We start from the raw sequence: 18,293 nt of genomic DNA on the forward strand, positions 1-18,293 counted from the left end.
TACAACCAGTGTCTAATTCGTATCACGTACCTGGTTTGAGATTCTTTAATTTGGTGGCGAATTCGTCAGCGTTCGAGCTTCGAAAATTCTTTCAGTCACGTTATTATACTGTCATCCGGGGGAAAACGGACCAGATTTAGATGTGTCGCGGCGCGTAAAATCGAGAGATATTCTTTCGTGACACAGACCGTGTCACGAGCCTTCGGCGTCATCTCGAATTTCCAGCGAAAATATCGGGAGACAGGCCGTTATCGCAGCGAAATGAAATCGAGTGGGAACTGGGAGACTATCGTTTTTTCAATACGGTGAACGTCGACGATCGGCGCGCGGGGAGTTTCGTTAACAACGATAACACTTGCCCTCGTACTTTTTTCCACGAACGACCGGAACACGCCTTGCGTTGCTCCGGGTAAACGGAAGTTGGAACACTCGACGAATCTCCCTCGCAGCGCGTTAACACTAAACCCACCGCGATCGTTTTTAAAATTCCGTTTAGAATTTCTAGCACGCGATATTATTTTAGCGTCATTCAACTTCACAAACTTTTCTCGTAGTATACGTGCAATGAATTTTACAATATTCACTTCTATTCTTATTGTTTCTTTTCTGAGAAAAATATATATTTTGTTGTAAAAAACTGGACAAAATTCGTTACCGAATTCAGGTTAGCTTCCGATGTAAATAGAAAATATATGTGTAGCAAAGGAGAGAATCTTCAGTTTCCACTGTCTTAGAACAGTCTTACAACGCGTATAGAAATAGTTAAACTTTAGAAGCGTGCAGTTTCTAAACTACTTATGTTTTTTGCATAAATGAGCCATTGTTGGAAGCGGTGAACCTTCCCCTTTAAAATGGCTTTTGGATTTTGTCGATCCGACTTTTCGTTTTCGAGATATCGTAATTTATGTAAAGGGGTAATTTTTCTTAATTTGACTATCGCTGTCTCCGTCTGACGCGTCGCGCCGGACCTCTCTGTCTCGCACGTGACTCGTGACCGAGTGGCCGAGTGACCTAGTTTCTCCGAGCACGTGCCAGTCAACGACCTTGACAAGGCCGTGGTAAGAATGTAAACAAACGCTTCGGACCCTTATATCTCCGGAACTAGCCACCGCATCGACTTGAAACTAAAATCGCCATATCTCCGGAACTAATAACGCTATCGATTCGTACAAACGCTCATTTTAAAGGGCATTTCATCCTCTATCCAATGACTATACCAACTACTATATTTTATGCTGTCTTCTATGTTTATTTTCACATTTACTTTGACGCTACATACTCAAAGAAGTTTCAGCAATTCCTACTGATCGTACGACCAGTGCACGATAAAACTGGACCTTTAAACTGTTTATTTAATTGAAAATGTATTTAAATACAGGATGTTTGCGTGGTTACTAGCCAGCACTTTTTCTTAAATAGTTGTATTCTCTAGAACTAACTACGGCATCGACTTGGGATAAAATTAGAGAGAATTAAAAAATTTTTTAACATATAAGAGAAGGATATCTTACGAATAAACATCAAAACACAACTTTCTATACATATAATGCAAAAATTACGTTGCTTCGTAAAAAAGAAAAAGAAAGACTGGTCATTTGACCGTAATAGGTATACATGAAGTGCCGGTAGGTTTAGTGTTAAACATTTCACTTAATTCTACTTTAAATAATTTTTAATCCGACTATCGTCTATGTTTCCAATCATTTCGAATATTTTTTTATTTTTTGATCATACAGAGCCTTCCATCTTGAGTATAACATAATAAAAACAATTTATTTTAAGTAAAACAGTTTAGGGTAACCTGTTAAAGGATTCATGAACAAATCAGGATGCTATTATAGGACACTTTGTATACACAGCGAGCGACAAACAAGATATTAATACGTTCATTAGAACAATCTGTGTGCACTTTAATGCGTCGTGCTCGCGATATTTTAATTTACGCCCAGTTCAAACGACGCTATTCAAATTACCACGAATACACGGAAGGCGCTAGGCATGTATGGATTTCCGATTGGTATAATACATATTATGAATCGCATTCTACGCATCGGAAATTGGAATATGCAGATTGCCTTCCGCGAATCTGTGGTCGAATCGATAGAATTGTTTGAACCGGGCGTACACTGATCAGCATTAGTTTGTCCCGTTTTATTGGAACGTGTCGCGCCAATCGCGCTCTATTCTCTTTCGTGACAACCTTGTGCACGACTAAAACACACCCTTGCGCAATGGGCGACAAAAATAGACCAACCTCGACTAGCAACCGATCGTGGAAGGATTCTACAACAATTAGGAACTTGAAAGCTAAAAATTAGTCCCTCCGACCGCACGCTTGTTTCTAAAAATAATTGACGTTCGCATGATAAATGCGAAGTCTCCCTTGGAACCAGTCAAAAGAACAACGATGCTCGAGGTTTCACTGAAACGTGATCCAAGTTACACCATATTTCGAACGTGCCATCAAACGTCTCGTATCATCTTTTTCCTCCCAGTTAATAACAGGGACAGTAAGAAGAGGAAACAAGTGACATTCTCGCGTAAAAATGTATTTTCCAAGAGAAACTTTACTCCGGGTCAGAAGCAGCTCGACGTTCGCGTTGCGCGCGACCCGAGCGTCCGCTTTCCGAGGGTTAATTCGATTTATTCGTTCTTCCTTCCCAGTTCAGATTATTTCCTTTTATTTTCCTTGTCTTGCGTTTAATTGCCCGCGCAAAAGCTTCGAGATCACGTTTAAAAGCAATTTCTGGCTGAATATTTTTAAATATACAAACTCCTACTATTCTTACGAAGAAGACACCGCGTGTTTGCATCCCCCACTTTTCCTATTAGCTGATATTATGGGAGAAGTCAGCGGACTGTAGCAGGAGTGGAGGATGTAAACACGCTGTGCTTTCTTCTCGCGGATGAACAGTATTTCTCTCCTCTCCATAAACATTCAACAACGCTAATTATTTTTTATTAAATATACCAGTGAGCGATAAAACATAGGTAAAAGGTTGGACTGAAACTAAGTGAAAATGGAACCTACTATTTTGATAAATAAAATCTGAGATTAACATCGAGCAGTCTTTCTAGAGGCTGTCACAGTTTTTGGATGGTTCGCGAAAAACGAGGACCATTCAAGGGTGTTATCCAGGCTAGCGTTTCAAATTAACTACATTTGCAAACGAAGTCAAGGACGACTTCTTTGATGTAGCTGCTCAGCGCCAGCCGGGACAAACACGTCGGGGGAACGAAAACGTGCACCCCGAAAGTAATCCGCGAAATCAGAACTTTGCCAGGGGATTACCAGCATGAACCGCGCGGCCGTTCTTATGAATGTACACTGTTCCCGGACAACCTGGCCCGTTTATACGACGACCGCGAGCAAATCGGCTTTCATGCGCGCGTTCCGTCGACATACCGGCGTCTTTCGTCGTGAATTACGGCTGTAGATCTGAACGCCCACCAAGCATTGCGCTTAATTAAGCTCGGAATGCTTAGCCATGATAGCGTAAAGGTACCCGCGGCGAGACGATTTCGTGCGGTCGCTGTTATCTAAACAAAGCCATGGCTTCCGTCGGAGACGCGACGGAGCACAATTATGTCAGCCCTGACCCACGCGAACGTCTCACAGAGAAACCAAATCGTCTGCGATTGCATTTCCATGGTTGCAATCGGGCAACTTTTTAAATTTCTTTTCGATATTTGCCTTGAATTTTACGAAGAAACAATTCGAACGTCATGAATCAGCCTTTGACGTTTAGAGTGGGTTACAGCAGTTTGTAGAATATTTTTTATTCATTATCAATTATGTCAGCCCTGACCCACGCGTACGTCTCACAGAGAAACCAAATCGTCGCCATTTGCATTTCCATGGTTGCAATCAGGCAACTTTTTAAATTTCTTTTCGATCTTTGCCTTGCATTTTACGAAGAAACCATTCGAATATTATGAATCAGCCTTTGACGTTTAGAGTGGATTACAGCAGTTTGTAGAATATTTTTTATTCATTATCAATTATGTCAGCCCTGACCCACGCGAACGTCTCACAGAGAAACCAAATCGTCGCCATTTGCATTTCCATGGTTGCAATCGGGCAACTTTTTAAATTTCTTTTCGATCTTTGCCTTGAATTTTACGAAGAAACCATTCGAACGTTATGAATCAGCCTTTGATGTGGATTACAGCAGTTTGTAGAATATTTTTTATTCATTATCAATTATGTCAGCCCTGACCCACGCGAACGTCTCACAGAGAAACCAAATCGTCGCCATTTGCATTTCCATGGTTGCAATCGGGCAACTTTTTAAATTTCTTTTCGATCTTTGCCTTGAATTTTACGAAGAAACCATTCGAACGTTATGAATCAGCCTTTGATGTTTAGAGTGGATTACAGCAGTTTGTAGAATATTTTTTATTCATTATCAATTATGTCAGCCCTGACCCACGCGAACGTCTCACAGAGAAACCAAATCGTCGCCATTTGCATTTCCATGGTTGCAATCAGGCAACTTTTTAAATTTCTTTTCGATCTTTGTCTTGCATTTTACGAAGAAACCATTCGAATATTATGAATCAGCCTTTGACGTTTATAGTGGGTTACAGCAGTTTGTAGAATATTTTTAACAACGTTGCACAGTAATATTCGAGTTGGGAATTTTTCCTAGTAAGAACTCTAATATCACTATGACCCGTATGTGGTCAGGGTGAAAAGTCGCCCGTACGATTAAGCAGAAGGTTTAATTAAAACCGGAAAAATGTAGGCGTGTAACGTAGATAATAATGGGCACTGTTTAGAAAAAGTTGTCAACTTTCTGCGACAAATGTGACAATTTGTATTTGTTTGGATGATTACTATACTGTTTGTAGAATTTCGGGTATAAAAATGTCGAGGTACATCAATTTTTTAGCTACCATTTTCCTCTGTGCTTTCGATAATGCGTACATTGTTAACGCATCTACTTTGATAGGTACTTTTGCACGCGAAATTTGGCAACAGTTCATCGATGGCCATAGTGGTTTTTATTATACTTTTCGCTCCGCGTGGCAATGAAATTGAATATTTATGTGCTTTTAGGGGCTCCGTGGTCGCGATACCTTTTTTTTCTAAAAGCTTTTTGTCACCCATTGTCACAAATGCGTTTCATGGGCGCGTAAATTAGAAAAATCTTCAAAAACTTTGGGCGTTTTTATCATACGGTTGTAAGGATACCGAACGCACGAACAAAAAAAAAGCAAGCTAGAAACTAACATCGTATCTACTTTATTTTGAAACAGTAACGAGCATTTGATTGGTTTTAATACTGGAAATTAATAATCTAAGAGAGTAAAGAAAATTAATGCAGAAACACGCCCAGTATTTCGCTTCCTTCTGGTTTTGGATTTGACAATGAGAGCACGATTTTTTATCCTGACACGTGATTGACATTTGCATGCAGTTATGAAATATTGAGGGGCTTGTTTGCGTATCGGTCACGTGAATAATAACCCCGTTACGACGAACGAGATATAGAAAAATGTCTACCTTCTAGCTATTATCGTTTCCTTTCTGCTGTTACGAGCGGGAGCGCGAGATCCTGGATTCGGTCGAGGGGCAGTACTCGACCGGTGGTTTTGGGTATGGTTAGGAAAAGCAAGGAGGTCCGGACGAACCAGGGGCTCTATACCCTGGGAGCCGTAGGTGGAGGTTACGTGGACGAACCAGGGGCTCTATACCCTGGGAGCCACAGGGTTAGATTTATAGGGAAAATGAATGGTTTCACGGACGAACCAGGGGCTCTATACCCTGGGAACCGCTAGTAGGAGTGGACGAACCAGGGGCTTTATACCCTGGGAGCCACGTAGGTTTTTAGGATGTTTTAGGATCTTGCTCTCTGTCGTGATGGTACACCACGAGCGGTAAAGGTGTACCGGGTTCGTAAGATACCCCTAGCCTTACGGTTAATATGGTTCAGGGTTGCTTTGAGTGAATAACACACGTAAGGAATAATAACTTGAATATATATTTTTGACGATGCTCAAGTACAGCTATGGATTTACAAGAAGTTGTACAATTGCTAAATTGCCTCGAAGGCGAAAGATTTGTTATCGGCTTTTACGCGGCGCGTTCGCGGGAGCTCTACTCGATTAATGGACACTCACTGATAAACCGCTAAGGTAGATAGTCGTAGATAGTTGCTTGAAGGGGATTATAGCCCGATCTTGCCCTGAGTGTCACAGTAACGTCGTGCCAAGAGTTTAGGTAAAACTGAGCTCCCCGAGTAAGAAACCGCGGCCCTTATATAGTTGAAAATGCTCAGTACTAAGGCGGGGCATTACCATAAAAGGCAATGAAAATTGGGCCGGGTGTGCGCATACGGCATGAGTCAACCCCGTTCAAAGGGTTGCTCGCTAGATGCTCGAGCCAACGCCCAAGTCACCAAACGTTTCAGCCCCATGCATGAATGATATGTAACACTGCATTAAATCTGACATGGTTAATAATAGAATCGAGGCTGTTCATGTTCAAATTAAAATTAATGGAATATTAAAAAAGATTTGAATTTTTCACAATCGTTGCACTGGGATTTGAAAGATGAATGGAAGTTTAAAATATTTTATTTTTTACGGTGACCTAGGTTTTAAACATTTAAAAAACGAGAAACAAAGAAATTTAGCAAAATGGTATCGAGTTGTTACTTTCGTACGACTTTTGTAAATTCGTCAACCGATTCAATTTTCGTTTCGAAAGAATATTTCGATATTCAATTAAAACCGTAGGCGATACACAATAATTAGGGATTTGTTTCAGATTCAGCGCACGGTTTTACTGCGCGATATTTGCGAATAATAAATCAAACTCCCGTTATTAAATATTCAATGCAAAATTCAATATACTTCGAAAAAGCTCCTCGCGTAAATTCCGTCGCGATCGATACGCAAAATGGCGATGCGAATACCGACCAAAAAATGTTTATCGTCCGCAAATTGCGGATGCTTCGAACAATCCCTACAAGAAACGTCACGATCGAATAATCGATTTATCATATCGTTTGAATCGCATAAAAGACAGTCGTTGGAAGTGTGTCATGGCCGGTTTGGCAATTTCGACTCGCATAATCAGCCTCCTTGTACCATGCACCAAAAATGTTTAACATTTTCCAACGTCTAATGTTTTGTAAATTCAAACGAAACAGTTACCATTTAAAACTAATTTTATTTTAGTAATACGAGAGCAGAACTGCTCTGGAAATTTATAATTTATTGCGTGCACCGTGTACTTGCAGGTTGTGACACGATTACATGTTTTCTTTCAACGATCGTGTTACTTTAAATAAAATTGGCCAAAGGTATTTTTCGAATGCGGTAATTTCAGGTTCAAACTTTAAATTGCGCATCGAAGAATCGAGCCTCGCGGATCCATTAAAATTCGTAATACCGCGGATCTCAGATGCAGTTTATAACGCTCATCTCCAAGAGATTAGCTCTCAGCTCTATATCGTTCAAGAACCGGTTACGTAGTTAGTCCCGAATCGGTTTATGACCGACGTTTGCGTAAACTCGGTAAGCCAAACACTGCAAACCCCATCCTACAGACGCGACTTCAGCCATCAAACGTCGCACCGGTTCGTTTATTTTGCTGGATCGTTTCTTCCATGGTTCATCGACAGTGCAAACGAGCAAAGATCACTCTTGAAACTTGCAATAACGGATGAGTACGAAATCGATCGCAAACATCTCATTTTCATCGTAGCAATCAGAATCTCCGATGAGAATTGGATTCAAATGGAATTTTAAGACGAAACATTTTTATAATTTAAAGAAGCGACGAATAACCAAGTTTCAGTTTAAATTCGCTGAAATTCTTCAAAACGGTTATGCTTCCCGAATTTCTTTTTTCTCCCGTGGAAATGTCGTTTGTGGCTCGGTTATCTGAAAGCTTCTTTCCGCGAGGCGGGCATCGCGATTTCTCACAGCTGGCTCGTCAGACACCTGTTATCTGTTACAACGCCTCGGTATCTTTCATCGTGACAGAGTAACCTGTCCCACACAGAGGACGTGTTCCACTCTAGCACGCGAGAGTGGAAGTGATTGAGTAATCGTGCCGTGCGTTATCGCGTTCACAGAACGTTTACGAGTATTTCGAGTTTTAGTTTCGAAAAACGAACGTTTTGTATTTCGAACGGGACGATAAAAATTTGTCAGTAACTGTCACGGATCCTGACGTTAGGTTCAGAAACGAACGTTCTGTATTTCCGACGAGACGTGTCTTTGCCCACCGACGACGATACCGAGGCAATAAAAATTTCTGTCGGAAACAGTAAATAAATCGGTAAAAAGTAACGACCGAGGTAGCCTGGTATAGTGTTCCAGGATCGAATAAATACCGAGGTGTATCGCGAAAGCTGTGCATTCAGCGCGATTCCGTCGTAACAGTCGTCGATTCCAGTAGCACGGGACCGAATTCGAGAAAATGGCGGCGTTGATCGCGGTCTAGAACGAAGACGCGACGCGGTAAGCTCGGGGATCAAACTGTCGTTACTTTCTACGATGTTGGTATATCGAGAAGAACGAAGGACAAGAATGAAAAAGGAAATAATGCGTTCCCATTTACAGCATCGTCGCGAGAACGCTTTCGACAGCCACGAGGCGAAGCTTTTATCTTTGCATTCAAAATATTTCTCGCTGATTTTTATGCAACCTTACCTGCAGATTACGCAAAACGATAGGATACTTATTTTTCTTAGCGAAGTGTAGCCGAGAAATCCTTTCAACGCGTCGATTGCCACGGTGGTCACCGGTTAAAAACGGATAAAATTGTGAATAATTGGAATATTGTAAAATAACAAATTCACCATTGAATTATCGAATATTTCTATGTTTCTATAATTTGAACAAACGTCGAGGACGTATTAATATTTTAGACGATTCCCAATGACGTAAATTATTTAAGTTTTTTCAAAAAAATTCGAAGTGTCGGGCACCGGTGACCGGCGCGACTGGAACGCAAAGATTAGCGGCACTTAACGCGTTACGAGCTTATTAAAGACTGCTCTAGACAGAGGTTATGAAGGTACTTATTTCCGATAACGTGTCGGGCCATTTTAAGCTCCTTTCCAGGTTATATATAGCTATAAAGATGATATACTATTCGTATAGAACGATCTACTCCGCGACTCAAGTTTTATCATTTCGTTCAGAATTTAATTCGAATTACGGAGTGAATCAAATAAAAACAATTCAACGAATCGACTCTGAAATTTGTGAAGGAATTTCGAAAGCAAAAGCCACCGAATGATAATTAAAATTCGATATCTGTGTGCGACAGGGGACGTTGGGAATTGCGACAACCGACGTCTTCGGGTTATTTCGTTGGCGAGAAGAAATTGCGAACCGTGGCGATAAATTTCTATCGATTATGCAGTAAAACTTAACGGCATCAGTGTCGCGAAATGGGTTCGAATAAAGCGCGTGGATCCTCCGCAGTTAAACCGCGCGGCAGCTTTTCGAATCATTTCAAGGAGATCACCGACGTTCGACTTTGATCCCCGCGAACACTTTCTCGACCGCTCCCTCGGATTACACGATCGCGTGGGAAACTGGGGCAAGGAAAACCTACAGGATATTTTCCCCGTTAAACCGTGATCGACATGTAAATTACCGCGGTCTCGAATGTATCTCGTGGAACGAATCGTAATGTATTACATCGTTAGTCCCTGGACGCGTACTTTTGTACCGCCCCGCGAAAGCTCTTTCATCGAAATTTATTTGCCTCGTAAATTTAGGTGGCAAGAAAATTCGACGATCTACCCTGGAAGCTGCGGTTCGTAAATTACTAGAAAAAGGAACGGCGGCAACAGACGTTAGTAGATTTTGTAGCAGTTCGCGTTGAATCTTGTATTCTACCTTTGGGATCTTAATTTGTGGATTTACGCGTCAGCCTTCGCGACAGCTAAGAGGATAACGTTCTTGAGTTCGTCGTTAGCAAATTTCTGTCACCATCTGGCGCGCTGAATATTTTCCGCAGAGTCATGGGAGGAGGATCCAAACTCTGTCGAAGATGAATTCATTCCGTAGAGACAGAACAAACTTAGATTAGAAGCGAAACGCACTAGGAGAGCATCGACTAGCTCGTTAAACTTGCTGGAAGCCGTAAACACCTACCATGCTCGTCAGTTGCTATCTTTTTTACAGCAGATTTAGTAGACTTAAAAAAGCCATTTTATTTTAAAATAAGATTGTAACGAAAAGAAGATTGAGAATTCGCAAATTCTTTTTCCCGGACGCATTAATTTATCAAATCACTGAAATTTCTCGCGATATTTCACTGTTAGCAGAGACAGCTCGCAAACAGAGAAACGTAGAAGCCGCAACAAGCGATCCAACAAAGCCAAAAGCCCGGAATGCAACCGAATCCGAGATAAACTGCGGACGATGGAGCGCTTATTACAGGTTTAAGTGCGCTTTCGTTCAATTTACCGAAGGATTACAAGGAAACTTGGCGCGATAAGGACCCCTGGGTCCTGCAACGAACAGTATATCGTCGGGAATATTCATGTTCGGTCACGCCTCGACGCTCGAAGTGGCCGGGTAAACGATTTTATATTCCGAAAGTCTGTCACGCCGCTCGGCCAGAACCACGCCTGCGAACTTTTTTACCTACGGACAAATCGCTTTTACGGTACACCTGAGCCTCGCGATTACACCGTTTACGACCAACGATCGATCTCGGGCGCGGAAAGAACATGCCTCGTCGTCTTCCGAAGCCCGGCTTGCGTTTTACGAGCGTCGAGCACCCACGTCGTGTAAACTACCGTTTAATCAGCTTTAGAAATCACTCCCCGGGTCTCGTTATTTAACGATTAATCTTCGTCCCGGCGGGATGGGTAAATTAGATCAGTCACTTTCCGGGATTTAGAGAAATTTCACACACTTCAGGAAGATACTCAACCGATTTGCGTTTAACGACGGGGATTTTCACGGGCGTTGCACCGTATCTCCGTCGAATCTCTACGCGGTTACAATCACATTAAAATGTGGTTTTCAGATTTATTTCCTCGCTGAAAGATCGTGTCAATGTGTTAACGAAAGGAGAGTGATCACTCTAGCACTAGCGAGAGAGCGTAGCCCTCTAGCGGCCAGCGCGTAAACTGTCGCCACAATAGAGAGAACTTTTTTGGAACCGCGATAGTTTCGACTCCGTGATGCATGTTTTATCACCGCGTAAAGATTTTTTTGTTCACCGTCACATTCCGTACACGTGATCGAACGAGACGCGGAGTACAGCGTTCCCATTTTTGTCTCCCAGAGGCGAACGAAAGCGTATTTTCCGAGAGGGATTCACGCAGCTGCATTATTCGCGGCCCTTTTTGCAAATCCGAATTGCAACTGCGTCCGCCCGCCGTCGGGCTGATATACGTTTCTTCTCCGCGTAGATTTATGGGGATTGTCCCCGGACCGACCGGCGAGAGCGCGAAAACCGACTTACCGTCGCTCCGCGAAATTACGACGGAATTCGCTCGGACGCAAACAAATCCGCCACGGGGAAATTACGGGGAACGAATTTTAAATCGACCCGATTAGCGGAGCTTCCTCCGTACTTTAAAACAATAGACGAAGCGCGGTATGTTTGAAACAATTCACGAATCAGTCCATTTTCGATATCGTATCTTATTTTATATAATATTTGCCCAGTTTTCAAGTTCGAAATTGGAAATTTATTAAAGAAGGGAAGTTCGATAGGATCCGTTTAGGTCTGACGGTGTTACGAACGAAATCGATCCTCTAACGAGAGTGCAGTCGGTTGTTTCGCGAAACACCCGTAGATTTCGAGTACCGTTCGTTTCGTTACATTCTTCCCAATTTGCCTTGCAAATACACGTCTGTTGGTACACCGGAATACTCGCTGGTATTTTATTCCGCGGCATCGAAATCAAATGGAGGAAATTCATATAAACAAACAGAAATTTCCAAACGGAAAAAAATCAATCGCTGTACGTTGAAATAAAATTCATCGATCGTTAAGAATGAGATTGTTTCGTGTTCACTTTTTTTTTTTGTCGATAAAGTTCCTTCGACTCGTTATCGTTAAACTCCCTCGACGGTATTCTACTTTCACTGCTTTCGCGTGTTTCATCCCCCCCCGTTCGAAGAATAAGAGAAAACCGGGGGGGGGAACAGCGATCAAAGTCGTTGTCGATTGGGTTTGCGTATCACTCGCATGCACCCTTTGTCGATTTTAATGCGACGCATGGATAGCCGCCAAGATGGTCGATTGGTCGAGTGCTGTCATGCGCGTTATTACATCTGCTATACTTCAAGGGACGAACAGAGAAATATATAATAAAGTTTATCGATTCTACGCGACACTCGGTGTGATTTTAACCGTGAAAACTTCGTCCCTGCGAAACTTCGCGTCGAACTTTATTTCTCTTGGAAACGAAACACGTCCGGAAACTTTGCTTTCGGCGGTACCGATCGTAACGAAGAGTGCTCTCCCACAAAAAGGAAAGAAATTGTTACACGACGAAACCTCGAAAGATATTTCGACTGGTCTTTCTGCAAATAATTATTTAACATTGTTACATCGGTTCTTTTACAATTAGTAGTAAACCTGAATTGCATCGACGTTCGTTCGTGAACCGATTTGTAAGCAGGATACCGCGAATTGGAATTAATGCGTGCAAAATTTTCCGAGCTTTCGCGCGGAATATTTTAATTATTTCCCGAAACCGTAAAATAATTTGTCGAGTAACGCAAATTCGTTGGGATATTCGTTTACTTCTGAGCTAATTGAATTAAAGGGGCGCGAACGTTGTCCGTCGGTTAGCCGAGTTCGTTTTATCGAGCACAGCGGAAAATAACATCGGGCCCGCTGATCATTATTAACCCGCGGTCGGGGCTAAACGATTTACCCTCTAACGAAATTCTAGCGCTTATTATTCCAGAGCGAAGCCCCGTTCCCGATAAAGGAAGGAACGCCGCGGAGCCAGGCCCGTCCTTTTTGTTTATCGACGAATTGGCCCCGTCCGTCTTTTGAAAACGCCGTGTCGATTGATCCGGGATACCGGTTTTAATTGGATTCATCGAGCGCCCGGAAATCGAACGGCGCTAACAAGCGATGTTTGCCCCGCGCGAAAACGATTTCCCAAAGTTTTCTCGAAAATAAAATTTACCGCTGGGGGATGAAAATCAAATTCGAATCGGGGAAAAACCGTACCCGACGTGCGAATAGTTAAAAATTTCTGAAATATATTTCACACTATACAGTTACTGAGTCTTCCATTCCATTATAGGATTACGTTTTGCGTATTGCAACACTTAAAAGCTATGTATTTAAATTTTTTAAACATTTTGTCCTTACGGTGTTCACCTATTCGAATTAAAATTACCTTTGTAACCTTCTTTTGATGTTCTACTAATTTGTAAATAATAGATAGGGCAACAAATAAATAATGATTTTAGTAGAAACGAGATTTGTCTTCCTAATATAAAACTAATAGCATTCTGAAACAATTTACACCGCGACAGTTCATTTACCAGCAGAGGGCTACGCTAAACTTTTCTTTCTCGCAAGTGCCCGAACGACTTCCTATTAATGTACAGGGTGTTCGGCCATCTCTGGGAAAAATTTAAATGGGAGATTCTAGAGGCCAAAATAAGACGAAAATTAAGTATATCAATTTGTTGATTGAGGCTTTGTTAAAAAGTTATTAATGTTTAAAGTTTCATACCGACCGGAAAATTTTTCGGCGAAATTAAAAGATTTCAAATCATTCTAAAAAAATTATTTTTAGTCGCGGGGGTCGATTGCAATCGTTTTTGGTGAATACACATACCTTCGAAATCCTACGCACTTTCGAGAAAAAAAATTCTTTACCGAAAGTGCAATGTCTGACCATATTGCGAGTGATTCCCCTGAAATTTCATGCGTATGTTTAAAACGTCATAACTCATGAACGGATGGGAGGATTTTAATGTTTCAAACGGCAAACAACGCGTATTTAGGTGGAGAATATGTAGAAATTCCAAAAATATTCGAAAAGTTGTTCCTTAACCCTGTAAAATTATAAAAACCCCATAAAAATGATCAAATTTTCAAACGATCATAACTCCTACAATAATGAATATATTTCAATGAAATTTTGAGGCGAAGTAGAACTCATGGGTACCTACAAAAAAGTGCTAAACAACATTTCTGTGGCGCGTCAAACAAATTTATTAAAAATGAAAAGGGAATTTTTAAGAATAATCGACGTGGCGTAGGTGCCCAAATTTTTAGGCGAAATTGAAAAGTTTCAAATCATTCTGAAAAAATTATTTTCGGCAGCGGGTGTCAACTGCAATCATTTTTGGTGAATACATATACCCCCGAAACTCTACGCATTTTCGAGAAGAAAATTCAAGAAGGTGGACAAATTTTTCGTCGAAATTGAAAAGTTTCAAAGCCTTCTAAAAAAATTATTTTTAGTTGCAGGGGTCGATTGCAATCGTTTTTGGTGAATACACATACCTCCGAATTCCTACGCAGTTTCGAGAAAAAAAATTCTTTACCGAAAGTACAGTGACTGACCATATTGCGGATGTTTCCCCTGAAATTTCTTGCGTGTGTTTAAAACGTCATAACTCATGAACGGATTGGAGGATTTTAATGTTTCAAAAGGCAAACAATGCGTATTAATGGGGTTCCAGAGCCCCAGAAAAATGGTCTGAAAAATGATATTGGATGTAAAGTAATGTTTAACGAAACCTCGATCAACAAATGATATTCTTGATTTTCGTCTTAGTTTGGCCTCTAGAATCTCTCATTAAAATTTTTCCCAGGGGTGGTCGAACACCCTGTATATACACTTCCCAACATGTCCTACATACAGCAAGATATCACAAGTTTATTAATCCTAATAATATATCCTGTTTACGGGGGGTCACGTTCGGTATATGCAGTTGCTGTCGATCGATAGTTACACTATAATTAAAACAATATACTATTATATTATAATTAACAATGAATTCGTAACAGTATAATTAGATAGACTGTATCAGTTTGATGTAGTATCGGATATTTGAGTACGCTTCGATTCTTCTGGTCGTGTATTCCGGTGTATCGATTTCCTGTAATGTCATCGGTACGTATCCGCATCACTATCCGTTACTGCCAACACTATCTTGTGTCCTTTGCCCGGGTCCCCTATCCCACACCATTTCCATACCTTTGTAATTCGGTGCTTTAATCAACAGCCGCGCAAGTTTCGTCGCAGCCATGTTGCTGCGAGTTCTGTCGTCCGATCGCCGACTGTCGAGCGAGATAGTCGCGTTCCACGCTGAGCGGGCACGCGCGATAATGCCAATTCATTTGGTTTGATATACGGCCCGGAGCTTAACCTGGCGGAAATCCGAAGAAATCGCCCCTGTTATCGTGAACCCACCGACGCAACGCGGAAACCTCGCGTCTGACTTATGACGGTTCAGACTACTGTGGATGGATTTCACCATCGTCGAACGCTGCAAACTCGGAACAATCGGGAATAACGATAAAAAATGGCTAGTCGTGATCGTCCATGCTCCAAATATACTCCAAACTTCTATCAGAAACCCGATTACTCGAGTGATTACTAAAATTTTTTTTTTTTAATAAAAACTGTACAGATTATGTACATAAACTTTTCCGTAGGTATATTTATTGACTTTCGAACGGGTTTGAATTTTATCGGCGCGTTGTAATAAATAGTCGAAACTGTAATTTCGCAGATGGAAAACGATCGAATAATTCCATTAACAGGCTTCGTTATTTATTTGGGTATGTTAACAAGAAAAGGTGGAATACTGAAAATTTTCCAAGGGCGTCGAAATCGTGGTCGTGTCCCTACGGATATAAATTTCGAGCGTCGAGGCTCGAACTGTAATTATGATGTTTGCGTAATGCTACCCTAAATTGATAGCATCGAAACAAGTTTTAGTCTCGTCGTTAATCGCAGTTTACCACCATTTACGAGGAGATCCGTCAACCACGACCCGCGATAAGACTACCCACCTGCTTTTCGTGAGTGAGTCAGATATCGAGGGACGAGGAAACCCTCCGTCACGAACGTAAACGACGCTGTAATTAATTCCTTCGCCCCTAACTTCTTCCGAGACGAATTTATACGGCGCGTGTATTCGTGCCCTTTATTCATTAGCGGTTGAAATTTGAATATCGGGGAACTTCGACTTCGAAGCATAGTTGTAGCTGGAATTATTTTTCGATGCCTAGGGCTTCCAATTTCATATTCTATCGACTCGAATATTCAATATAAATATGCTTAATAAATTATACTTCCAAATGCATCTTAGAAACTGGTTAAAAATCTTAATTATTAAAATGATCGATTCGACATTAAATTGAGGAAAACTCCATTGTTGCTTGTACATTGAAGCTTGTACTTCGAAAACGCACCTTGTTCCGAGTTCGTCGAAAATTTCGAACCGTGCGAGAGCTTCGTAATAAAATTTTGAAACTATTGTGGCAGTGAAACAAAAAAACACGCAACTCTGGGCGCTCGAAACTTAATAATCACGTACTTGACCTGACAACTTCGTTTGGCATTACGTTTCCCGCCGCTAGAGGGCTACGCTCTTGTCTCTCTCACAAGTGCTCGATCGTCCTTCTATTTCTATACTATTTTGTTCACTTTTCCCTACAACAGTCGCCATAAGAATCTCAAGATGGAATAAATATATATCGTTCCGTGAATTTTTCAGGCTGATCCGTTCGCGTCATCTGGTCCCGATTTCGGTCGGCGGTTTTGTGCAGTCTCTAATGGCGTTCATCGGGCCGCGAAACCGGAACAGTTTCATGGAAACCGGCGCCGTTTTGCGGTATTATGCCGCCAGAAATTAGATCTCGCCCGGTGCGTTCGTCATCGCGAACAATTCGCAATTTTCTCGCTGCAGGAGTGGCAATCGAGTTATACCACGCGGTTCCCGTATAATTCGATAGGAATTCAGTGACGCGTAAGCTCCTACCAACCCACGGCCAGGTTGTGCTCATAATCGCGACGTCAACGAGCTCCGTCGGACGCAGCGAAATTGCTGGGGAGTCCTGATTCGTGATTGGGATCGACCACACCTTACAAATTGGCTCGAATCTTGACCCAGGACCATTCGAAACACTCAAACATACTCCAATTCCTGACTCAAACCAACTTTTAACTGTTCTATCTTCTCCATAGATATATTATAAAAACACTAATAAAAAATTGCTCGAGGTGCTATTATAGAAAGTAATATACAGTTATTCCGTTCGAACTATTGATTACTGCAGGAATAAGTAGTTTGATAATTTATATTGTTCCTCGTTATTTAACAGTACACCCCGTTTTGTTTCTGAAAACGAGTCAGATATCTTTCTGCTCCTAGAACACGATAGCTTCGCTCTTCGATCGCGATCAATCCAGTCAAAATGGCGGGTTTCTGCAATTTCCAACGAACCACCGGCCGAACGGGGTCGGTACAGAGCGATTTGCTTTAATACGGGAACATAAAAGGCCGCCATTGCCACGAATACACTTGGTCGATTCTATTATGCACCGGTCGCGGCCTGAATCGGAACAGAATCGTCCCCGAATAATAATAATCAACCGCATTTGATATCTGGACATTTTTCGAGCGGTGCTTCGGTGGCTCGTAAATCTGCGCGGATTGCTCGGGTCGTCGGGCGCTCGGGGATTCGAAATAAAATCGGTGTTCATGAAAATTCATGTCGTCAGCGACTCGATAATCGGGAATAGCAGAACTTAACGATCCATTTGCGGCCGTATTGGAATAAAGCATCGCGATAAACGAGTAATTCTTTCGCGCGAGTCGTTTGAAATTTAGCGCTCGATAACAAATCGGAGAAAGCGCGGTTCCCTTTGTGTTCATGGGAAATGTAAAAAAATTGTTTCGCGAGATTCCAGGAAACTTGAATTTCCTCCGCGAGGAAGCGAAGGAACTGTTTTTTTTTAATTTTAAATTTCGCCATTAATTATTCTCCTTGACGCCCACCATCCTCTCGAAGCCGAAAAATCGAGCAGAAAAACTGGCTCGTGTTCTTCGATTCGCTAACCCGGTACCTCGATCTTCGCTCGGTTTCGCCCACGGCAAATTATCCGACCATTCATTATTCACCGTTTCCCTCGTAATACCACTTTTGTGCCCGCGGAATTTCACGGCCATTAATCAGATGTAATCGGATAGAGGAATCGCGAAGTAACCGGAGAGCCGGGAAATTTAGTTTTGTATCAATTACCACGATTAATCATCGTTAGATCATAATTAACGAGGTGAACGACCCGATTGATTTCACGCGGCTA

At 41.8% G+C, this 18,293-nt stretch overlaps 1 protein-coding gene across 1 annotated transcript in view; it reads right to left on the reverse strand.

The window, feature by feature from the left end:
- LOC122404818 (small conductance calcium-activated potassium channel protein 2) overlaps positions 1 to 18,293 on the reverse strand; it is a 246,231-nt gene that overhangs the window by 22,212 nt on the left and 205,726 nt on the right. The window lies entirely within an intron of this gene.

The sequence above is a fragment of the Colletes gigas genome, unplaced genomic scaffold (assembly GCF_013123115.1).
Source record: "Colletes gigas isolate AHSC1104 unplaced genomic scaffold, ASM1312311v1 Colletes_gigas_Sc00003, whole genome shotgun sequence".
NCBI lineage: Eukaryota > Metazoa > Arthropoda > Insecta > Hymenoptera > Colletidae > Colletes > Colletes gigas.